Source organism: Canis lupus, chromosome 8, assembly GCF_011100685.1.
Source record: "Canis lupus familiaris isolate Mischka breed German Shepherd chromosome 8, alternate assembly UU_Cfam_GSD_1.0, whole genome shotgun sequence".
Taxonomy (NCBI): domain Eukaryota; kingdom Metazoa; phylum Chordata; class Mammalia; order Carnivora; family Canidae; genus Canis; species Canis lupus.
Window position 1 is genome coordinate 69,612,976 of NC_049229.1, and position 19,508 is coordinate 69,632,483.

The 19,508-nt window shown below is 31.5% G+C and overlaps 1 long non-coding RNA gene, 15 other non-coding genes and 1 pseudogene across 17 annotated transcripts in view; all 17 read left to right on the forward strand.

Annotated features, from left to right (window-relative positions):
• Positions 1–19,486, forward strand: part of LOC102152259 — a 106,861-nt gene extending 87,375 nt beyond the window's left edge. Inside the window, exons 43-55 of one of the 2 annotated variants that reach the window (XR_005363788.1) lie at positions 236–303; positions 1,250–1,333; positions 2,217–2,304; positions 3,134–3,219; positions 4,105–4,153; positions 5,055–5,136; positions 6,101–6,183; positions 7,265–7,349; positions 12,157–12,243; positions 14,633–14,727; positions 16,928–17,011; positions 17,489–17,575; positions 19,419–19,486. This is a non-coding gene — a long non-coding RNA (uncharacterized LOC102152259). The remainder of the gene's footprint in view (positions 1–235; positions 304–1,249; positions 1,334–2,216; positions 2,305–3,133; positions 3,220–4,104; positions 4,154–5,054; positions 5,137–6,100; positions 6,184–7,264; positions 7,350–12,156; positions 12,244–14,632; positions 14,728–16,927; positions 17,012–17,488; positions 17,576–19,418) is intronic. The other variant, XR_005363789.1, reaches the window with a different exon arrangement.
• LOC119873079 lies at positions 677–748 on the forward strand. Its single transcript, XR_005363878.1, has one exon. It is a non-coding gene; the product is annotated as a small nucleolar RNA SNORD113/SNORD114 family (small nucleolar RNA).
• On the forward strand, positions 1,659–1,730 carry LOC119873064. The gene has a single exon (XR_005363865.1). It is a non-coding gene; the product is annotated as a small nucleolar RNA SNORD113/SNORD114 family (small nucleolar RNA).
• LOC119873088 lies at positions 2,631–2,705 on the forward strand. The gene has a single exon (XR_005363886.1). It is a non-coding gene; the product is annotated as a small nucleolar RNA SNORD113/SNORD114 family (small nucleolar RNA).
• Positions 3,517–3,590, forward strand: LOC119873114. Its single transcript, XR_005363908.1, has one exon. It is a non-coding gene; the product is annotated as a small nucleolar RNA SNORD113/SNORD114 family (small nucleolar RNA).
• On the forward strand, positions 4,507–4,578 carry LOC119873125. The gene has a single exon (XR_005363918.1). It is a non-coding gene; the product is annotated as a small nucleolar RNA SNORD113/SNORD114 family (small nucleolar RNA).
• Positions 5,523–5,594, forward strand: LOC119873094. The gene has a single exon (XR_005363890.1). It is a non-coding gene; the product is annotated as a small nucleolar RNA SNORD113/SNORD114 family (small nucleolar RNA).
• Positions 8,017–8,088, forward strand: LOC119873084. Its single transcript, XR_005363881.1, has one exon. It is a non-coding gene; the product is annotated as a small nucleolar RNA SNORD113/SNORD114 family (small nucleolar RNA).
• On the forward strand, positions 8,889–8,963 carry LOC119873124. Its single transcript, XR_005363917.1, has one exon. It is a non-coding gene; the product is annotated as a small nucleolar RNA SNORD113/SNORD114 family (small nucleolar RNA).
• On the forward strand, positions 9,919–9,988 carry LOC119873116. Its single transcript, XR_005363909.1, has one exon. It is a non-coding gene; the product is annotated as a small nucleolar RNA SNORD113/SNORD114 family (small nucleolar RNA).
• Positions 11,595–11,666, forward strand: LOC119873076. Its single transcript, XR_005363875.1, has one exon. It is a non-coding gene; the product is annotated as a small nucleolar RNA SNORD113/SNORD114 family (small nucleolar RNA).
• Positions 12,567–12,638, forward strand: LOC119873103. The gene has a single exon (XR_005363899.1). It is a non-coding gene; the product is annotated as a small nucleolar RNA SNORD113/SNORD114 family (small nucleolar RNA).
• On the forward strand, positions 13,114–13,187 carry LOC119873123. Its single transcript, XR_005363916.1, has one exon. It is a non-coding gene; the product is annotated as a small nucleolar RNA SNORD113/SNORD114 family (small nucleolar RNA).
• Positions 14,085–14,160, forward strand: LOC119873102 (annotated as a pseudogene).
• Positions 15,062–15,136, forward strand: LOC119873090. The gene has a single exon (XR_005363887.1). It is a non-coding gene; the product is annotated as a small nucleolar RNA SNORD113/SNORD114 family (small nucleolar RNA).
• LOC119873077 lies at positions 17,111–17,182 on the forward strand. Its single transcript, XR_005363876.1, has one exon. It is a non-coding gene; the product is annotated as a small nucleolar RNA SNORD113/SNORD114 family (small nucleolar RNA).
• On the forward strand, positions 18,841–18,915 carry LOC119873097. Its single transcript, XR_005363893.1, has one exon. It is a non-coding gene; the product is annotated as a small nucleolar RNA SNORD113/SNORD114 family (small nucleolar RNA).
• Positions 19,487–19,508: the final 22 nt, after the last annotated feature.

Consider the following 19,508-nt stretch of genomic DNA (forward strand, 5'->3'; position numbering starts at 1 on the left):
TAAGAGTCAATTTCATTGTTCTGGGTCAATCTCAAGTTTGAGGATTTTTGCACTGCTGTATAAGAAAAAAATCAATGTTATGAAATATTTATAAATATCTAAATGCCTGAGTAAATGAAATGTGGAAAGCAAGAATCAATGGAAATAAGTGTTTTATTTTATTTTTTATTTTATTTTATTTTATTTTATTTATCATCGACTGTGCTTTTCATTTCTCAAAATGGACACATTTGAGCTGAATTAAACAATATTCCATGGTGGCAAGCTCTGTGGTTGCATCTCTGTTTTAGCACAGAGAACAATGTGAGTAATCTCCAATTTCTTGTCGTGGCTCCAATGATTATTTTATTCAGTGAATCAGTATATTATTTGAAAGTCCATGTAGTAGACTTACAGAAGGCCAACAATAGCTCAGTGATGAATATTGAATTTTATGAAACATTATATTGATTAATGCATAAATAACAGCATCATTTTATTTTATTTATTTATTTATTTTAACAGCATCGTTTTAAAAGAGATATGTTGATGTGAGAATGATTCTATTTACAGATTAAAGATATTATGACTTCTCTTGGGCTTTTGTGAATGATAGGGTCCTGGCATTATTGTTAGTGATTTAATGAATTAGTCAATAGACAATGTAGAATTGAATGAAGGAAAAGAGGAGCAATACTAGATCGATGATGACCACTGGTGGCGTATGAGTCATATACGATGAATACATGTCTGGAACTCTGAGGTCCAGCAGAAGTGGAATCTGGTTTATTGTCCTGTATTAGGTAATTCTATAGACAGATATCAAGAATATATAAGGATCTTCGTTTTGGTCCTTATGTTCATACATTTTCTTTCAATTTTTATAATTGGATCAATGAAATAATAAACAAACATATAAATAAATAAGGATGAAAGCAGTGAAATCTTGTCCAATTATAAAAATATGTGGTTAGGTAAGGACTAATATTAGTGTATATTTAAAATAGTGATACCTATAAGGGAATATATGGTACAGGACTTGTTCTTTGCCTGAGGATGATATAATTCTTGATAATTAATAGTCAATGTTTATACTCTTCATTAGTGGCTAGATCGATATTTTTCATTTACTTATGAGAAAATAAAATGTGAAATATTGCAAAGCACTGCTTAATGATTTACTAAACTGAAGATGGGATGCAAGGACCAACGTATATAATATCCCAAACTTTTTTTTTTTTTTTATCTTGCTCTACTCTGTACTCTTCAGAACAGACATACTTGAGCTGATTTAACATCTTCCATGATCCTGAGTTCTGTGGTTGCCTCTGTATAATAGGAGGATGGGATAAATGTAAGTAACAGTTGAAATTTTTTTCTTGGTTTATGCGTTGTTTTTAAAAGGTATTTCACTATATTATTAAAAACTACAATATATAATAGAGAGAGGCACTATATTTTAGTGATAAATATGCGATATATAAACTGTTGCAGTGATTAATCCATGGGAAACTGAAGATAAATAATTAAAGAAATGTATCGATGTGAGAATTATCTCGGTAGAGATAGGAACATACAAGTTTTCCTCAGTTTTTGTGAATTGCAGCATTTAAAATTATTAGTGAATTAATGATTTACTCAGTAAACAATAAGAAGTGAATGAAGAAAAGGGACAATATTGGATCGATGATGACCACTGGTGGCGTATGAGTCATATATGATGAATACGTGTCTGGAACTCTGAGGTCCAACAGAAAAGAAATCTAGTTTATTCCTATTGTTTGAAGAGATCCTGTGTGGACAGATGTCTAGAATATACAAGGATTTGGTTTTTGGTGTTAGTGTCCATGCATTTTCTTTCAATTTTTATAATTGGATCAATGAAATAATCAATAAACAAATATAAAAAATGCAATAAAGCATTATCCAGTTATAGAAATATGTTATTATGCAAGAAATAGTATTAACATTCTTTGAAAACTGTGAAGTTTAATTAAAAGTAAAAGCTACCCAAGTGTTATATGTATGGCTAAGGTTGACATAGATAGTATAAGTCATAGACAATGTTCAGATTCTGGGTCACTGTAAGATCAAAGTTATTCATTTTCTTAAGAGAAAAAAACATTTACACCGAATTAATAGTTGACCAACAATGGATTTAATGAAAGGTTAAAAGCAAGGACGAGTAGAGAATATCTTGACTATTTTTATGATATGCTCTGCTTTATACTCCTCAGGACAGAAAAATTAGACATGCTTCAAGAATTTTACCCTGATCAAGAGCCCCAGAATTGTATTTCTGTACTGGGGAGACAGGAGACAAATGTGAGTAATAATCAAAGTTCTTGTCTTGTTTCTGGTGTTTTTTTAAGGATATTCATTGTATCAATAGACAGTATGAACTGTAATCAAAGAAGGCCAACTATGTCTTAGTGACAAATATAGGATTAAAATGAAGTATTACATAACATTTATGAAAAGCAGGATAATTGTTGAAAGATATAGTGATGTGTGAATGATTCTAGATACATATTATGGATAACAGTTTCTTCTTTAAGTTTTGTGAATCATATAGTTTTAAATAGTAATTTGTGAATTAATGAATTAATCAATGAACAATGTAGAAATGAATGAGGAGAAGGTGGTCTTTTTGGATCAATGATGATAACTGCCAGCGTATGAGTCACGGATGATGAATGATACGTGTCTGGAACTCTGAGGTCCAACACAAAAGAGATGTGGTCTTTCTCTTCGTGCGATTCCATTCTTGATTATAATTAGATCACTGAAATATCAATAAGGAAATATATTTTTAAAAAGTGAATTGTAGAAACATTGTCCAATTTTAAAAATATGTGAAGAGGCAAGAAGTACAATTCATATAATTTGAAAACACTGAAGTCCAAAGAGAAATGAATGGTACGTGACTGTCCCCTCTTTGGCTAGGATGGTATGGACAGGACAAATTTTAGATAGTTTTTATATTCTGGATCACTAGGAAGTTCAAAGCAGTTCATTTTTGTAAAAGACGATGAAATAAATATTCTCCAGTAATGGTTTCCTAAATGCCTGACTTAATGAAAGATATAAAGCAAGGATCAGTGGGAAAATATCTCATTTTTTTTAATCACCTGCTCTGCTCTGTACTCCTCAGAAATGATGCACTCCAGCTGATTGTAACATTCTTCCAAGGTCGTGAGCCCTCTGGTTGCATCTGTGTTGGAGGAGCATCAAGACTATGTAAGACTCAAAGCTCTTGTCTTGGTTTAGGGCTATTCAGTGCGTTATTCAAAAGTATTAAATATAATCAAAGAAAGCAAAATATAGCAATGTTTAATACTAGACTGATATGAAGCAATATGTTTACTAATCCATAAAGGTAATCCTGGGGTAGTTAATGAAAGAGATTTAGTCTCTGTAATATTATATAGACACGTTAGAAATGTTGAAGGACTATATTTTTAATTTATGTATAGTTTTTGATTAATGAATTAATAAATAAATTTTCTTGAGAATGGAGAGAAAGAGGGTCAGTCTTGGACCAGTGATAAAAGCTGGTGGTGTATGAGCTCATATATGATGAATGCTATGCGTCTGGAACTCAGATCTGATACAGAAGTAATCTAGTCTTTTTCTCTTGTGTCTAGGGATCCTAAATACAGATGTTAGGAATATATAAGAATTTTGTTGGTCTTTGTGTTCATGAATTTTAATAATTTATAAAATTAATTAAAATAAAATTTATAAAACTATTAATAGGATAAATATATGAATGAATAAAGGTGAGGAAGTTGAAGTATTGCTTTTTGGTAAATATGTAGCAAGGTAAAAGAATATTAATATACATTAGGATGTATATAAAAGGACCAAGTATATTACATCTTCGACTAAGGTTGATATAAACAGTGAAATGGGTGGGACTGGAAAAAAAAAACCCAGTGAAATGCTATAGTCAGTTATTGTCTGACTCAGTTCCAAGTTTGAAGTTTATTTTTAAGGTAAAATTAATATTTCCATTAAGCCAATAAATGCTTAAATGATTATATAAATGAATGGTGGGACACATGGGTCAGTGGAGAGGAGGTCTCAATCTTTTCATCCCCTTCTCTGTTTCATATTCTTCAGAACAGATGCTTGAGCTGATTTCATCTTCTGCTGTGATCAGGATTGTCAGGTGATTCTCCTTTGTGTTAGGAAACGGAATAAGGAGAGTAATAGTAGTGTTTTGATTTGGTCATTTGTTTGTGTTCATGGTATTACTAAAAAGTAATAAATATAATAAAAAGGTTCACTATGCTTAACAAATAGATATGATATAAAACATTGTGTTCATTAATCTATTACATAGCATTGAGATTGATTAATGAAAGAAATAGAGCCTCTGTTGGCAGAAGTTGAGGGCATTCGAACAACAATAAGATGCTTCAGTTTTTGTGAATTATACTCATTTTTAAAAAATATTTTCAATGAATTAATGATTTAATCAATACAAATGTAGGAAGGAATGAAGAAAAGGTGGGCCTCTAGAGGAACAGTGATGACAAATGATTGATGAATCATGGGTGATGAGCAATTTGTGTCTGGATATACAAGGTCCAACATAATAGTCCACTCCTGCTATTCTCTTTGACTCTGTACATGGATATTTGGAATATACAAAGATCATATTCTTATTTTGAGTTTGTAAGTTTGGGTTTGTTATTATTAGTAGATCAACGATTAGTGGATCAATAATATGCATATTAAAGAAATATACATAATAGGTAAAGAACAGAGGGAGAAGGATTATCTAACTATGAAGTATCATATGGTGAGGCAAGAAATAATAAAATTGAAAATATTTATGTTAAGAAGTGGAAAAAGGGTGTTACCTTCTTAGCTAAGAGTTATACAGATAAGTAAGAGTGTAGTCTTTCTGAGTCAATGTCAAGTTTGAGGTAGATTCTTTTATTAAGAGAAAAACATATTCATGTCATGAAATAAGTGAGTAAATGAAATGTGAAAAGCAAGGATCAGTGGAGATAAAGTCTTAACTTTCTTTTTCTTTTTATCATTTACTGTGCTGTGTATTTCAGAACCGACATACTCAAGCTAAGAATTGTTTTATGGTGGTGAGCTCTATGATCGCATCTGTACGTTAGAAGCACAGAGACCAATGTGAGTAATAGTCAAGTTCTTGGTTTCCGCTGTGTTTTTTTTTTAAGGATATTCAATGTATTTTTAAAAGTACCATAAGGTCAAACGTAGCCAAGTGTAGCCTAGTGACAACTACTGAATTCCTGTGAAGCATTATATTATTACATGCATGAAATTTAAGATAGTTTTTTACATTTTCTTTTATTATTATTATTATATCACAGATGAAATTTAAGATACTTAATGAATGAGCTATATTTGAGAATTATTCTATATACAGATTAGGATTATCATAACTCTTGCGTTATTCTGAATAATAGGATTTTAAATTATTGTTAATGAATTAATAAGTTAGTCAATAAACAGTCAATAAAATAGAACTGAATGAAGGAAAAGAGGGATAATACTGCATTGATAATGACCACTGGTGGTGTATGAGTCGTATATGATGAGTATGTGTCTGGAACTCTGAGGTCCAACACACAATAAAATGTCTATTCCCATCGTTTGATGGGATCTTATACAGAGCTATCAGGAATATATCAGAATCTTGTTTTTAGCTGTCTTCATGTTATTATTATATTTGGATAAATGATTTATAAATAAATCTATAATCTTGTGTTTGGTCTTTAATGTTGATACTTTCTATTTTTAAATTAGGTCAATGAAATAATAAATAAATAAGAAGTGGGTAAAATATTGTCTAGTTACAAAAATATGTGGTTAAACAAGAAATACCGTCAATACATTTTGAAAACAAATATGTATTAGGAAATATGTGGTATAATGGCATTATTCTTTGAGTAATGGTCAGTGTTCATGCTATCAGCTACAGGATTGATACTGTTTATTTTCTTAAGAAAAATAAAATATAGGTTATCCCAATTCATTGCTTATTAATGATTGAATGAAAGGTGGAATGCAGGGACCAATGATTATAAGGTCTCATTTTTTTTTATCCTCTGCTCTGTCTTGTACTCCTTAGAATAGTCACCCTTGCTGATTTAGACATTCCGCCAGTCACGAGCTCTGTGGTTGCATCTATGTGTGAAGAGCATGGAGCTCAATGTGGGTAATAGTTAAAATTCTTTGAGAGTCCAAATTGATTTTGTGGGTTTTTTAAAAAAGATTTTATTTATTTATCTGACAGAGAAAGAGAAAGCACAAGCAGAGAGAGAGGCAGGCAGAGGGAAAGGGAGAAGCAGGCTCCCCACCGAGCAGGGAGCCTGATGCAGGGCTTGATTCTAGGACCTTGGGATCATGACCTGAACTGAAGGCAGACTCCCAACCAACTGAGCCACCCAGGTGCCCCAGTTTTGAGGTCTTTTAAAAGAGATTTTAGCTGCATGATTAATAATGTGATATAAAGTTAATGGTCACAACCATAGCCAGAGAGTAAATTTGAGGCTAATATGAAGCATTATATTAATTAATCTATATAGGAAACATTTTGGTTAATTAATAAAAGCTATTGTCAGCAGGAAGTAATTCTAAAGACAAATGTTGGAGATATTTAAGGATCTTGCTTCAAGTTTCTGAGCTCCCCAAGCATTTATTTTATCGTTATTAATTGATGAATTATTCAATAAAAGCATGTAGACATTAATGACTATAATGAGGCCCAAATGTGACTGCTCATGTATGAATCTGGAACTCTGAGGCAATCATGGAAATTAATTAATCTGTTCCCTCTTTTGGAATTGTTTCAGTGAAGAAATGTCTGGAATGTACAAAGATCATATTCTCATAGTGATTTTATGGACATAGATTGGTTGTTATTAATGGAATAATGATGGAACTATTAAAAATACAAATTTGTAAAAAACAAGAAAGCAGAACATTGTCTAGTTATTAAGTTTTGTGATGAGGCAAGAGATATTAGTAATAACCATTGAAAACAGTAATTCCCATTAAGAGATAAATGGACAAAGTTCTCACACCTCTTTGAGGTCACACACATATACTCTGATAAAAAGAGTGATTTTTATTCTTTTTGGTAGTGAAATTGAATTTTTCCTTTTGTAAGATAAAAATATATACATACTGAAAAAAATAACTAAATATTGACTGTATGAATTGTGAGGAGCAAAGATCAATTGCAGTTAGGTCTCAATTTTTTCTATTACTTGCTCTGCTCTGTCATCCTCAGAATGGATGCACTCAAGCTGATGAAAGCATTTTCCATGGTCTTGAGGTCCTTGTTACCTCTGTATAAGAAGAGGACAGAGGTTAATGTGAGTAATAGTTCTTTTCTTGGTTTCCATGTGTTTGTTTTTTTATTCCACTCAATGTGGATCCCAACATGGGACTTGAACTCACAACCCTGAGATCAAGACCTGAGCTGAGATCAAGAGTCAGAGGTTTAACTGATTGAGCTGCTCAGGTACTCCTCCAGGTGGTTTTTAAAAGGCAATTCACTGTATTATTAAAAAGTGTGAAATATAATTTTTATTTTATTTTATTTTATTTTTAATAAATTTATTTTTTTATTGGTGTTCAATTTGTCAACATACAGAATAACACCTAGTGCTCATCCCGTCAAGTGCCCACCTCAGTGCCCGCCACCCAGTCACCCCCACCCCCCACCCACCTCCCCTTCCACCACCCCTAGTTTGTTTCCCAGAGTTAGGAGTCTTTCATGTTGAAATATAATTTTTAAAAAGGCAACTGTATCTCAGTGATAAATATGGAATATATGAAACATTGATTAGTCCATGTGTAGACAACTAAGGATAATTAATAAAAAAGATACATTGATATGGGAATAATCTATGTACAGACTAGGGATAGAAAGGCTCTTCTAGGGTTTTGTTTATCATAGCGTTTAGAAATTATTATTAATGAATTAATATTTTAATCAACCAATAAACAGAAATGAATGAAGAAAAAGAAGGACAATATTGGATCGATGATGACCACTGGTGGCGTATGAGTCCTATGCGATGAATACGTGTCTGGAACTCTGAGGTCCAACACAAAACAGATGTGGTCTTTCTCTTCATACATTTATATTCTTTGTTAAAATTGGATCATTGAAATATCACTGTGGAAATACGTGATTCGAAAAGCTGATGTAAAAAAATGAGGCAAGAAATACTATTAATATATTTTGAAAACACTGAGTAGTCCAAAGAGAAATAAATGGTACCCAAATGTAACCTCTATGGAGGACCAATTATAGACAATGTTTATGTTCTGGGTCAGTGCAAAGTTCAAAGTAGGTTCTTTTTCTTTTTCTTTTTTTGGTTCTCTTAAGAGAAAAATGAAATAGACTTCAAATAATGATTGTCTAAATGCCCAACTAAATACAAGATGTAAATCAAGGGTAAATGGAAGAATGTCTAATTTTTTATCATCTGCTCTGCTCTGTACTCCTCAGAATGGATGCACTCCAGCTGATTGTAACATTCCAATGTCATGAGCCCTCTGGTTGCATCTATGTTTGAGGAGCATGGAGACCATGGAAGTAATAGTTAAAGTTCTTGTCTCGGCCTGAGTCATTTGTTTAGGGTTATTTACTGTACTATTCAAAAGTATTATTAAAGAATATAAAATATGCCAATGTTATTTATTAGGTTGAGATGAAGCATTTTGTTGGCCAAAGTATAATATTGAGGTCAGCTAATGAAACAGATTAGTCTCTGTGGAAATGATTCTACAAATGGATGGTAGAGATGTTGATGGATCTTATTCTAATTTTTTAAAGATTTCTTTATGAATGAATTAATCAGTAAACAAATGTTTATGAGAATGAAAAGAAAGAGGGCCAGTCACAGATCAGTGAAGATGGCTAGTGGTAAATTAAGCATATACAATGAATACTACATGTCTGGAATTCTAGGGTTCAACACGGTGTTATCTAGTACATTCCCCATGTGTCAAGGGATCTTGTAGACAGGTGTCAAGAATATACACGATTTTTTTTCTTGGTCTTTGTGTTCACGAATTTTAATGATATTTGTAAGGTGTCAATGGTGGGATAAAGAAGACATGTATAAAGACCAAAGGGAATGCATGGTTGCCCCAGTCAGTAGAACATCCCTCTTGATCTCAGGGTCATGAGCCCCTAACCGTAACTCTAACCCTAGATCTGAGAAGAAAAAGAAGTGGTATATGTTTGCAATGGAATATTACTTGGCCATAAAAACAAATGAAATCTTGCCATTTACGACAACATGGATGGAGCTAGAGTGCATTATGCTAAGTGAAATAAGTCAGGCAAAGAAAGATAAATACCATATGATTTCATTCATATGTGGAATTCAATAAACAAAACAAACAAGCAAAGGGAAGAAGGGACAATGAGGGATACAAACCAAGAAACAGACTCTTAACTGTAGAGAACACACTGATGGTCATTGGTGGGGAGTAGGAGGGGGTGGGATGTGGGAAACAGGTGATGGGGATGAAGGAGGGCACTTGTTGTGATGAGCACCGGGTCATGTATGGAATTGATGAATCACTATATGATACACCAGAAACTAATATTACACTGTATGTTGACTAACTGGAATTTAAATAAAAACTTAAAGAAAGAAAAAAGTACTATATAGAATTGAAGAAGGCCACTGTAACCCATTGATACATATTGAACTGGCTGAAAACATATAATTTTATTTATTAAGGCATAAATGAAATTTAAGATGATTAATGAATCAGATATACTGATGTGAAAATGACTCTAGATACATATAAGGATATCAGTGGCTTCTTGGGTTTTGTGAATCATAGTTGTAAAATTATAGTTAGTGAATAAATGAATTAGTCAACAATGTAGAAATAAATGAAGAAAAGGTACAATATTGGATCAATGACCACCACTGGTGGTGTATGGGTTGTATATAGTAAACATGTCTGAAACTCTGAGGCCCAGCAGAAAGTTTCCTGCTTAATTACCCCTGTTGGAAATGATTCAACCGTCAGGTGTCAGGAATACAGAAAGATCTTAGTTTTGTCTTTTATGTTAATGTATTTTTGTTTCTATTTTTATAATTGGATCAATGAGATAGTAAATATAAAAATGAATAAATATAAGAAGAATGAAATATTGTCCAGATAAAAGATTACTGGGTTAGGCAAGAAATGCTATTGATTTTATAGACAAATTTTTTTTCCACAGAAAGATGTCAGTGTCAATACAAATCAATACCAAGATCATATTTTTGTATTGATTTCATAGATGTAGTTGTTATTAATGGAATAATGATAGAAGTATTGAACAAATATAAATAAAAATTAAAGAAAAATAGGATGAAACATTCATTGCCTAACTGAACATCTGTGGTGATATAAAAGATATTAATAAAACTGAAAATACTGGTGCTTATTTGAAATAACAGATCAAGATGTATCACCTCTTTGGCTAAAAATCAGATAGGCATTGATTTGTAAGAATCAGTTGTGTTGTTCTGGGTTAGTCTCAAGGTTGAGTTTTACATTTTGTTTGGATAAATATATAATAAAATATGTATTTATATATTATTTTATCCTTTATATATTTCATTTTAGTTACATATCTTACATATTCATATTATATTTTATGTATTTATATATTTACATATTGTATTCTATTCATTTACATATTTTATAGATCACATTTATATTATATTTCATGTATTTTGTATTATATTTTAACTATATTTTAAAATATTTAACATTTTATTTATGTATTTTATGTATTTATAAGTTATATATTTTATTATATACTTATATACATTTTATTATATATTTGTGTATCATATATAAAATTTTTATTTATATATAAAAATATATATATAAAGATGAAAAATAAATATCTAAATCCTGGGCCTATGAAATAAAAAGCAAAGATCAATGTCAATTAGATTTTAGTTATTTTTATCACTTGCTCTGCTCTGACCTCCTTAGAATGGACATTCTTCATACCCTCATGGGCATGAGCTCTGTGGTTCCCTCTATGTAATTGGAGGATGCAGATTAGTGTGAATAACAGTTAAATTCTTTTCTAGGTTAAGTATTTTTTTTTAAATTTTTTACATTTTTATTTATTTATGATAGTCACAGAGAGAGAGAGAGAGAGAGAGAGAGGCAGAGACACAGGCAGAGGGAGAAGCAGGCTCCATGCACCGGGAGCCCGATGTGGGATTTGATCCCGGGTCTCCAGGATCGCGCCCTGGGCCGAAGGCAGGCGCCAAACCGCTGCGCCACCCAGGGATCCCTAGGTTAAGTATTTTTTTTAAAGTACAAAATGTACTTGAAGAAGGCAATGTATCTCAGTGATAAATCTGGGATATATGAAAATTATATTAATTAATTCAAGTGTGGAAAACAGGATAATTAATGAAAGAGACACATTGATGTGGGTATAATCTATGTACAGATTAGGAATGCAATAACTCTTCTTGGGTTTTGCTGAATCATAGTGTTTAGAAATTATCAGTAGTGGATTAATAATTTAATCATTAAACAAAGAAATGAATGAAGGAAAAGAGGGAGGATGCTGGATCGATGATGACCACTGGTGGCATATGAGTTGTATACGATGAATACGTGTCTGGAACTCTGAGGTCCAATGGAAGAAATCTAGTCCATTCCCATTGTTTGAAGGGGTTCTCTAGACACATGTCAGGAATATAAAATGATATTATCTTTGATGTTAAAGTTCACGTGTTTTCATGCTATTAGTATAATTGGATAAATAGGAGAATCTATAAATAAATATATAAATTTATATGAATGAGTAAAGCATTGTTCAATTATAAAAATATATGATTATGTAAGAAATACTGTTAACATCCTGTGAAGACTCTGGGTTTCCATTTGAAGAAGATGGTACAGGACTGTTGCCTGGATGGCTAAGGAGGCTATTGATGGTGTAAGGCATAAACAATGTTCAGATTCTGGGTCAGTGGTAAAATCAAAGTTGTTTTTCCTTAAGAGAAAAACAATATTTATACCAAATTAGTGATTACCTAAGTGCTTAACTAAATAAAAAGTGAAAAGCAACAATTATTGGAGAGATGTCTCACTTTTTTATCATCTGCTCTGCCCTGCATTCCTCAGAACAGACACACTGGACTTGCTTTAAGGATTCTTCCCTGATCATGAGCTCCAGGGCTATAGTTCTGTTGGAGGAGTCTGGAGACCAATGTGAGTAATAATCGGTGTTCTTATCTTCATTCTGGTATTTTGCTTAAGGATATTCGCTGTACTTGTATAAAGTGTGAAATATAATCAAAGAATGTGAACTCTATCCTAGTAACAATTACAGGCTTAATATGAGGTATTGTTTTCATTAATAAATGAGAAACTGAGGATAGTTAATGACATAGATATTCTGAGAATCATTCTAGTTACTACTAGGGAGCTCAAGGACTTGTTTTATTTTTTATAATACAGTTTCAGAATTATAATTAATAAATTAATAAATCAATAAACAGTATAGAGAAGAATGAAGAGAGAGTGGTCTTCTTTGGATCAATGATAACTCTTGGCATAGGATTCACGTATGATGAATGATATATGTCTGGACCTCTGAGGTCCAACACAAAAGAAACTTGAGTTCTTGAGTTTTTTTTTATTATCATCTTCTCTGATCTGTACACCTCAGAATGGACCCACTTGAGCTGATAAAAGCATCTTTCAAGATGATGTGCTCTCCAGTTGCGTCTATGTTATTAGGAATGCTGAAGAGACCAGTGTGAGTGTCAGTATTTGAGCTTAGGTGGTTTGTTTAAGGGCATTCATTAGATTATTCCAAATATTAAATACAATAAAAGAAGGCAAAATATGCCAGTATTAAATATCAGATTGATATGAAACATTAATTTGATGATTTATATCCATAAATGCAAACCTTGAAGTCAGATTTTGAAACAGAGTTAGTCTCTGGAAAAGATTGTAGAGAGAGATATTAAGGATATTAAGGGATCTTACATTTGTTTATTTTTAATTTCGTGAATTAATTTTGTTAAACCATAAGCAAATGTTAATGAGAATGAAAAGAAAGAGGTCTAATCATGAGTCAGTGGTGATGAATGATGGTGGGTGAGTCATGGACAATGAATACCATGTGTCTGGATACCAAGGTCCAACATAATATCTAGTATATTCTGTTTATTTAATCCTATAGACAGGTGTTAGAAATATACCCCATGTCAGTATTGGGTTTATAGATTACAATTTATTATTGTTAATAGACTAATTGTAGGACCATTAAAGAAATACAAATAATAAATAAAGAAGGAAAGGACAAAGTGCTTTTTAACTCTGAACATTTGTGATCAGGTATGAGATAGTATTAGCACAATTGAAAACACTGAAACTCATTAAGGAATAAAGGGATCAAGAATATAATCTAAAAAAAAAGAAAAAAAGACAAAGAATGGAGTGTCATTTGTTTGACTAAGAATCCTATTAACACAGATAATTAAGAGTCCATTTTTTTGTTGTTGTTGTGGGTCTGTTTCAAGTTTTCTGCTCTTCATTTTATTAAGATAAATAGTATATATGATTTATAAATTACTAAATGAATAGGTAAAAAATGAGGAAATCAAGGATCAATGGGAATAGGAATTTTTTTTTTTTTTTTTGGAATAGGAATTTAACCATTTTTTTAAATCATCAGCTATCCTTCTCAGAATGGACACACTTGAGCTAGTTCAAGCCATATGACCTGGTGGCATAGAAATCAGCATAAGAGTCAAAGTTCTTGTCTGGGTTTCAGTGATTTTTTTTCAGGATATTCAGTGTAGTTTTTAAAAGTGGCATATTTAATAAAGTTGGTCACCTGTAGCCAAGTGGCAAATATTGAAATGATACGAAACATAAAAACAGGATATTTAAAGAAAGAGATATATTAATATGAAAATGATTCGATAAACAGAATAGGGATTTCATGGCTGCTTTTTTTGATAATTGGGCTTCAAAATAATTAGTGAATTAATAAATTAGTCAATAGCACTCTAGAAATGAAGAAAACAGTTATAATATGGATTGGTGATGGCCACTAGTGACGTAGGAGTTGTATACGATGAATATATGGAACTCTGAAACTCTGAAGTCCAACATGGATAGATTGTTGTCCACCACCCCCATTTCAAGTGATCCTCTAGACACGTGCCAGGAATATATACAGGGATCTTCTTTTGGCCTTTACATTCATGCATTTCTATTATTATTATAACTAGTTGAATAAAATAATAAACAAATACAGAGAAAGATGAAGGTGGTGAAACTTTGTCCATTATTAAAATATGGAATTAGGCAAGAAATATTATTACTGTATATAAAAAATAAATGCTTATTATGAAAGATACATATGCATCTATTCTTTGACTAAAGTGATATAATTTCTAAATAATAGTTAATATTCATGTTTTCTGTCAAGGACAAGATATTGTTCATTCACTTAAGAAAAATAAAATAAACATTATCCAAGTTGATACCTACCTGAGTGACTGAATGAAAGATGGAATACAGTGATGAATGAACATAAGGTCATAGTTTCTTTATATCTGCTCTAACTTGTATTCCTTAGAATGGTCATTCTTGGCTGATTTAAGCAGTCCACCATGTCCTGGGATCAGTGGTTGCATCTATGTGTAAAGAGCATGGAGCCCAACGTGAATAATGGTAAAAATTCTTTTCTTGGTTTTGTGGTTTTTCAAAAAGGTTTTCACCACATTATTAAAAAGCGTGAAATAGGATCAGTAATCGCCAAACATGCTAAAAAGAAAGATGATGTTAATATGAAGCATTATTGTAATTAATCTTTGTAGGAAATTTTGAAGGCATTAATGAAAGATATATATTGTCTGTGAAAAGAAATTCCATAGGCAGATATCAGAGATATTCAGGGGTCTTGTTTCAAATTTTTGTGACTGTAGGTATTTATTTTATTATTATTAGTGAATTGATGAATTAGTAAAAACATGTGGACATGATTGAAGATAATGAGGGACATACCTGGATAAATGATGACAAGTAGTGGCATATGAGTCTTGGATGATGAACACTACAAATCTGGAACTCTGGGGTCCAACACAAAATAAATCTAGTCCTTTATCCTCATTTGAAGTGATCCTATAGAGGGATGTCAGGCATTTGTGAGGGTCATGTTCTTGGCCTTTGTGTACATGAATGTTTAAAAGTATTATTATTATAAAATCAGTGGTAGAAATATAGAGAACAAACTGGTGGTTGCTAGAAGGGGAGGGGGTGGAGAGGATAGGCAAAATGGGTGAAGGGGAGTGGGAGATACAGGTTTCCAGATACAGGCTTCCTGTGTTATTGTATGGTGACAGGTGGTAGCTACACTTGTGGTGAGCATAGCATAATGTATAGAGTGTTGTTAAGTCACTCTGTTGTACACCTGAATCTAAAGTAACATTGTAAAAAAATAAAAAAATAAAAAAAATAAAGTAACATTGTGTGTCAACCGTACTTCAAAAAAAAATCAATGGCAATATAAATAAAATGAAATGGATAAATCTTAAAAGAATAAGACACTATTTATTGTTAAAATATATAATAATAAATATGATATAATTGGAATGGAAAAAATGATCAAGTGTATATGTTTTGAGTGAGAATGATAGTGATAAGTAATACTTATTGTTTGAGTCCGTCAAAACCTTGACATTTAATTTATTAAGGGAAAAATAAATATTACCATAAATTAATAAATGCCCAGGTGATTATGCAAATGAATGATGAAAACTATGAATCAGTGGAAAGTGTCAACATTTTAGTCGCCTTTTCTGCTTAGTACTCTTTAGAAGAGATGCTGGAACCAGTTTTAGCTTTTGTCTCATCAAAATTGTCATGGTGCCTCTGTAGAGAGGGACCAAAGTGAGTAATGGTCAAAGTTGTTGTCTTGGATTGGGTCATTTGTTTGAAAGTATTTATGGTATTATTAAAAATTATTAAATTAATTTAAAAGTTTACCATGACCTAATGATAAATATGATATAAAACATTATGTTGATTAATTTATAATGTGCAGGATCGAGGTCTCTTAATGAAAAAGATATAGTCTAAGTGAGAAATTATTCTGTAAACCATAGTTATGGATATTCAGTATTTGTTCTTGGGTTTTTATGAAGCATGTATTGTTACTAATGAATTCATAATTTAATCAATACTGATGAAGAAACAAAGAAAAACAGCCATGATGCGATGATGATGACTGGAAACATAGGAATCAAGGATAAAAAAATATGTGTCTGAAACTCTGAGGTCCCATATGGGACATGATCACTGTATTTCCTCCATTGAAATTGTTTCCCTGAAGAGATGTCAGGAATATACAAAATCATATTCTTATATTGATTTCATAGATTAGTTATTATTAATGGAATAATGATAGAAATATTTAAATAAATATAAGTTAATATATTAAGAAGAAGAAGGTGAAGCATGGTCCAATTATGAATGTATGTAGTGAAGCAAAAGATATAATTTTTATATTATATTTATATATTATCTGATACCCTTTAAGGAATCAGTGAATCAAGAGGCTAAGGTTCATATAGGCACATGATGAGGAAGAGTGAATTTTATTTTTCTGGGTCAATCTTTAGATTGAGTTTTTCCTTTTGCTAAGATAAAAATTACGTATTAAGAAAAAGTAATAAATACCTAATTAATGAAATTCAGAAAGGTTTCTTTTTTCTTTCTTTCTTTCTTTCTTTCTTTCTTTCTTTCTTTCTTTCTTTCTTTCTTTCTTTCTTTCTTCTTTCTTTCTTTCTTTCTTTCTTTCTTTCTTTCTTTCTTTCTTTCTTTCTTTCTTTCTTTCTTTCTTTTTTCCTTCTATTCTATCTGTATTCCTCAGAATGATGCACTTGAGCTGATTTAACATCTTCCATGGTCAAGAGCTCAATGGTTGGTTCTATATAATAGGAGGACAGAAATTAATGTGAGTAACAGTTGAGTTTATTTTCTTGGTTTCAGTGTGTTGTATTTTAAGATTATTTGTTAAAAAGTGCAAAATACATTTAAATAAGAGGAACAGTACTGGATCAATGATGACCACTGGTGGCGTATGAATCGTATGTGATGAATACGTGTCTGGAACTCTGAGGTCCAACATGCAAGAAATCTAGTTCATTCCCTCTGTTTGAATTGACTCTTTTAACTGTACATCAGGAATGTACAAAAAGAAATAATATTATAACTTGGAATGGACAGTAAACAGACCGCTGGATCTCTGATGAAAGGATGGTAATAGAACAGTATAAGTAACAGTCAGTTACTGCTGTCAGTTTCAAGTTTTACATTTGATGTATTAAGAAAAGTATATTAACATAAAAAGTATATAAATGGATGGTATAATGTATGGATCAATGGATCGGTGTCTTAATTTTTTATCATTTGCTCTGCTCCTTACTCTCAGAATGGACATACTTGAGCCTATTTAAGGATTCATTTACAGTCATGATCTTTATGTTTGCATCTACCTGTTAAGAGCATAGAAATCAATGTGAGTAATAGTCACAATTCTTTCTTGGTTTGAATGGTTCAAAGAAGGCTAGCCATGCCAATGTTCAATATCAGATTGATAGGAGGCATTAAAGTAAGTAATCCATAAAGAAACAAATACTAAGTTCAGTTAATGAAAAGGATTTAGCCTGTTTATATTATGGGGATATTGTGGATTAATGCTAGGGATAGTGAAAGATCTTATTTTTTTGGTGTGATTTGTGTGTATTTCTTCATTAATTAATTAGAAATACACACATCATCAATAAGGAAATATAGATACGAGTGGTCAGAAAGACAGCCAATCTTGGACCATGATGATGACATAAGTCATAGATGATGCATAATATTTGTGCGGAACTCTGAGGGCCAGTGCAAAAGGAATCTAGTCTGTTCCCCATATTTTAAGTCATACCATAGACAGATCTCAGGATTATACAGTGATCTTTTTCTTGGTCTTTGTGTTCATGAATTATAAAAAATGTAATTATGAAAGAATCAATGACAGAATAAATTAGCAAATGTATAAATGAATAAAGATGAAGAGGGTGAATTATTGTTCATTATTAAAATACATAGTCAGGAAAATGAATATTAATATCTACTGGAATGGATAATAAGTTGACCAAGTCTGTTAAATGTTTGAGTAAGGGTGACATGGACAGTGATAGGTCGTGGTCAGTATAACCCTGAGGTCAGTTGAAAGTTTGATGTTTATTGTATTGAGAGAAAGATAAATAAATTTTACTATAAAGTAATTAATACCCAGATGACAATATACATGAAGTATAGAAATTATAGATCAGTAGAAAGAATGACTCAATCTTTTTATCATCTTTTCTGCTTGATACTCTTCAGAAACAACAAGCAGGACTTAAGCCTTTTTCTGCCATCAAAATTGTTACATTATCTCTGTTCTCAGAAAGACACCTCAGTAGAGTAATAGTCAAAGTTCTTGTCTTGGTTTTGGTCACTTATGTAAGGCATTCGCTGTATTATTTTAAAGTATTAAGTCTAATTTAAAAAGATATATATGGCCCACCTATTAATGTGATATGAAATATTGATTAATAATGTGCAATTTTGATGTCACTTAATGAGAAAGATACAGTGTTTTGAGAAAGATTTGTATTCATAGATTTTAGGGATGGGATATTCAGGGATATTGTTCTTGTGTTATCATGAATCATGTATATTTTGTTATTATCAATAAATTAATGATTTGATACAAATTTAGAAATGAATGAAGAAAAATGGGACTTCACATGGCCCGTTGATGATGACTAGTGGCTTATGAGTCAGGGACAGTGAATAAAATGTATCTAGAATTCTGAAGTCCAACACAAAACATAATTAATCGACTTATCTCTTATTTTGGAAATGATCCTATTAACAGAAGTCAGAAATGCACAAATGTCATGGTCTTATTTTAGATTAATAGATTTTGGTTTACTATTTATGGCTCTTTGACAGAACAATTAAACAAATAAAAATATGTAGATCAAAAAGAAGAAGGGTAAGCATTATTCAACTATGAATTTATGTGTTAAGGCAGAAAATATTAATAAAAATTGAAAACACCTATACCTATTAAAACATAAAAAGAACAAGAATTTTACCTTTTTAGCTTAGGATCTTATAGACAGTAATATGTAAAAGTCCGTTTGGTTGTACAAGATCAGTTCCAAATCTGAGTTTCTCCTTTTGTTAAGAGAAAAAATATATATACATTATGAAAAATTATAAATACTTTAGTAATTGAGTAAATAAAATGTAGAAAACAAGAATCATAGTGTATATGGTCTCCATTTTAAAAGTCACTTGCTTTGTTTTGTACTTCTTAGAAATCAAGATGATTTGAGCACCTTCTGTAGTCTATGTTGCATCTCTTTGTTAGGAGGCTAAAGATCATGTGAGTAACAGTCAAAGTTTTT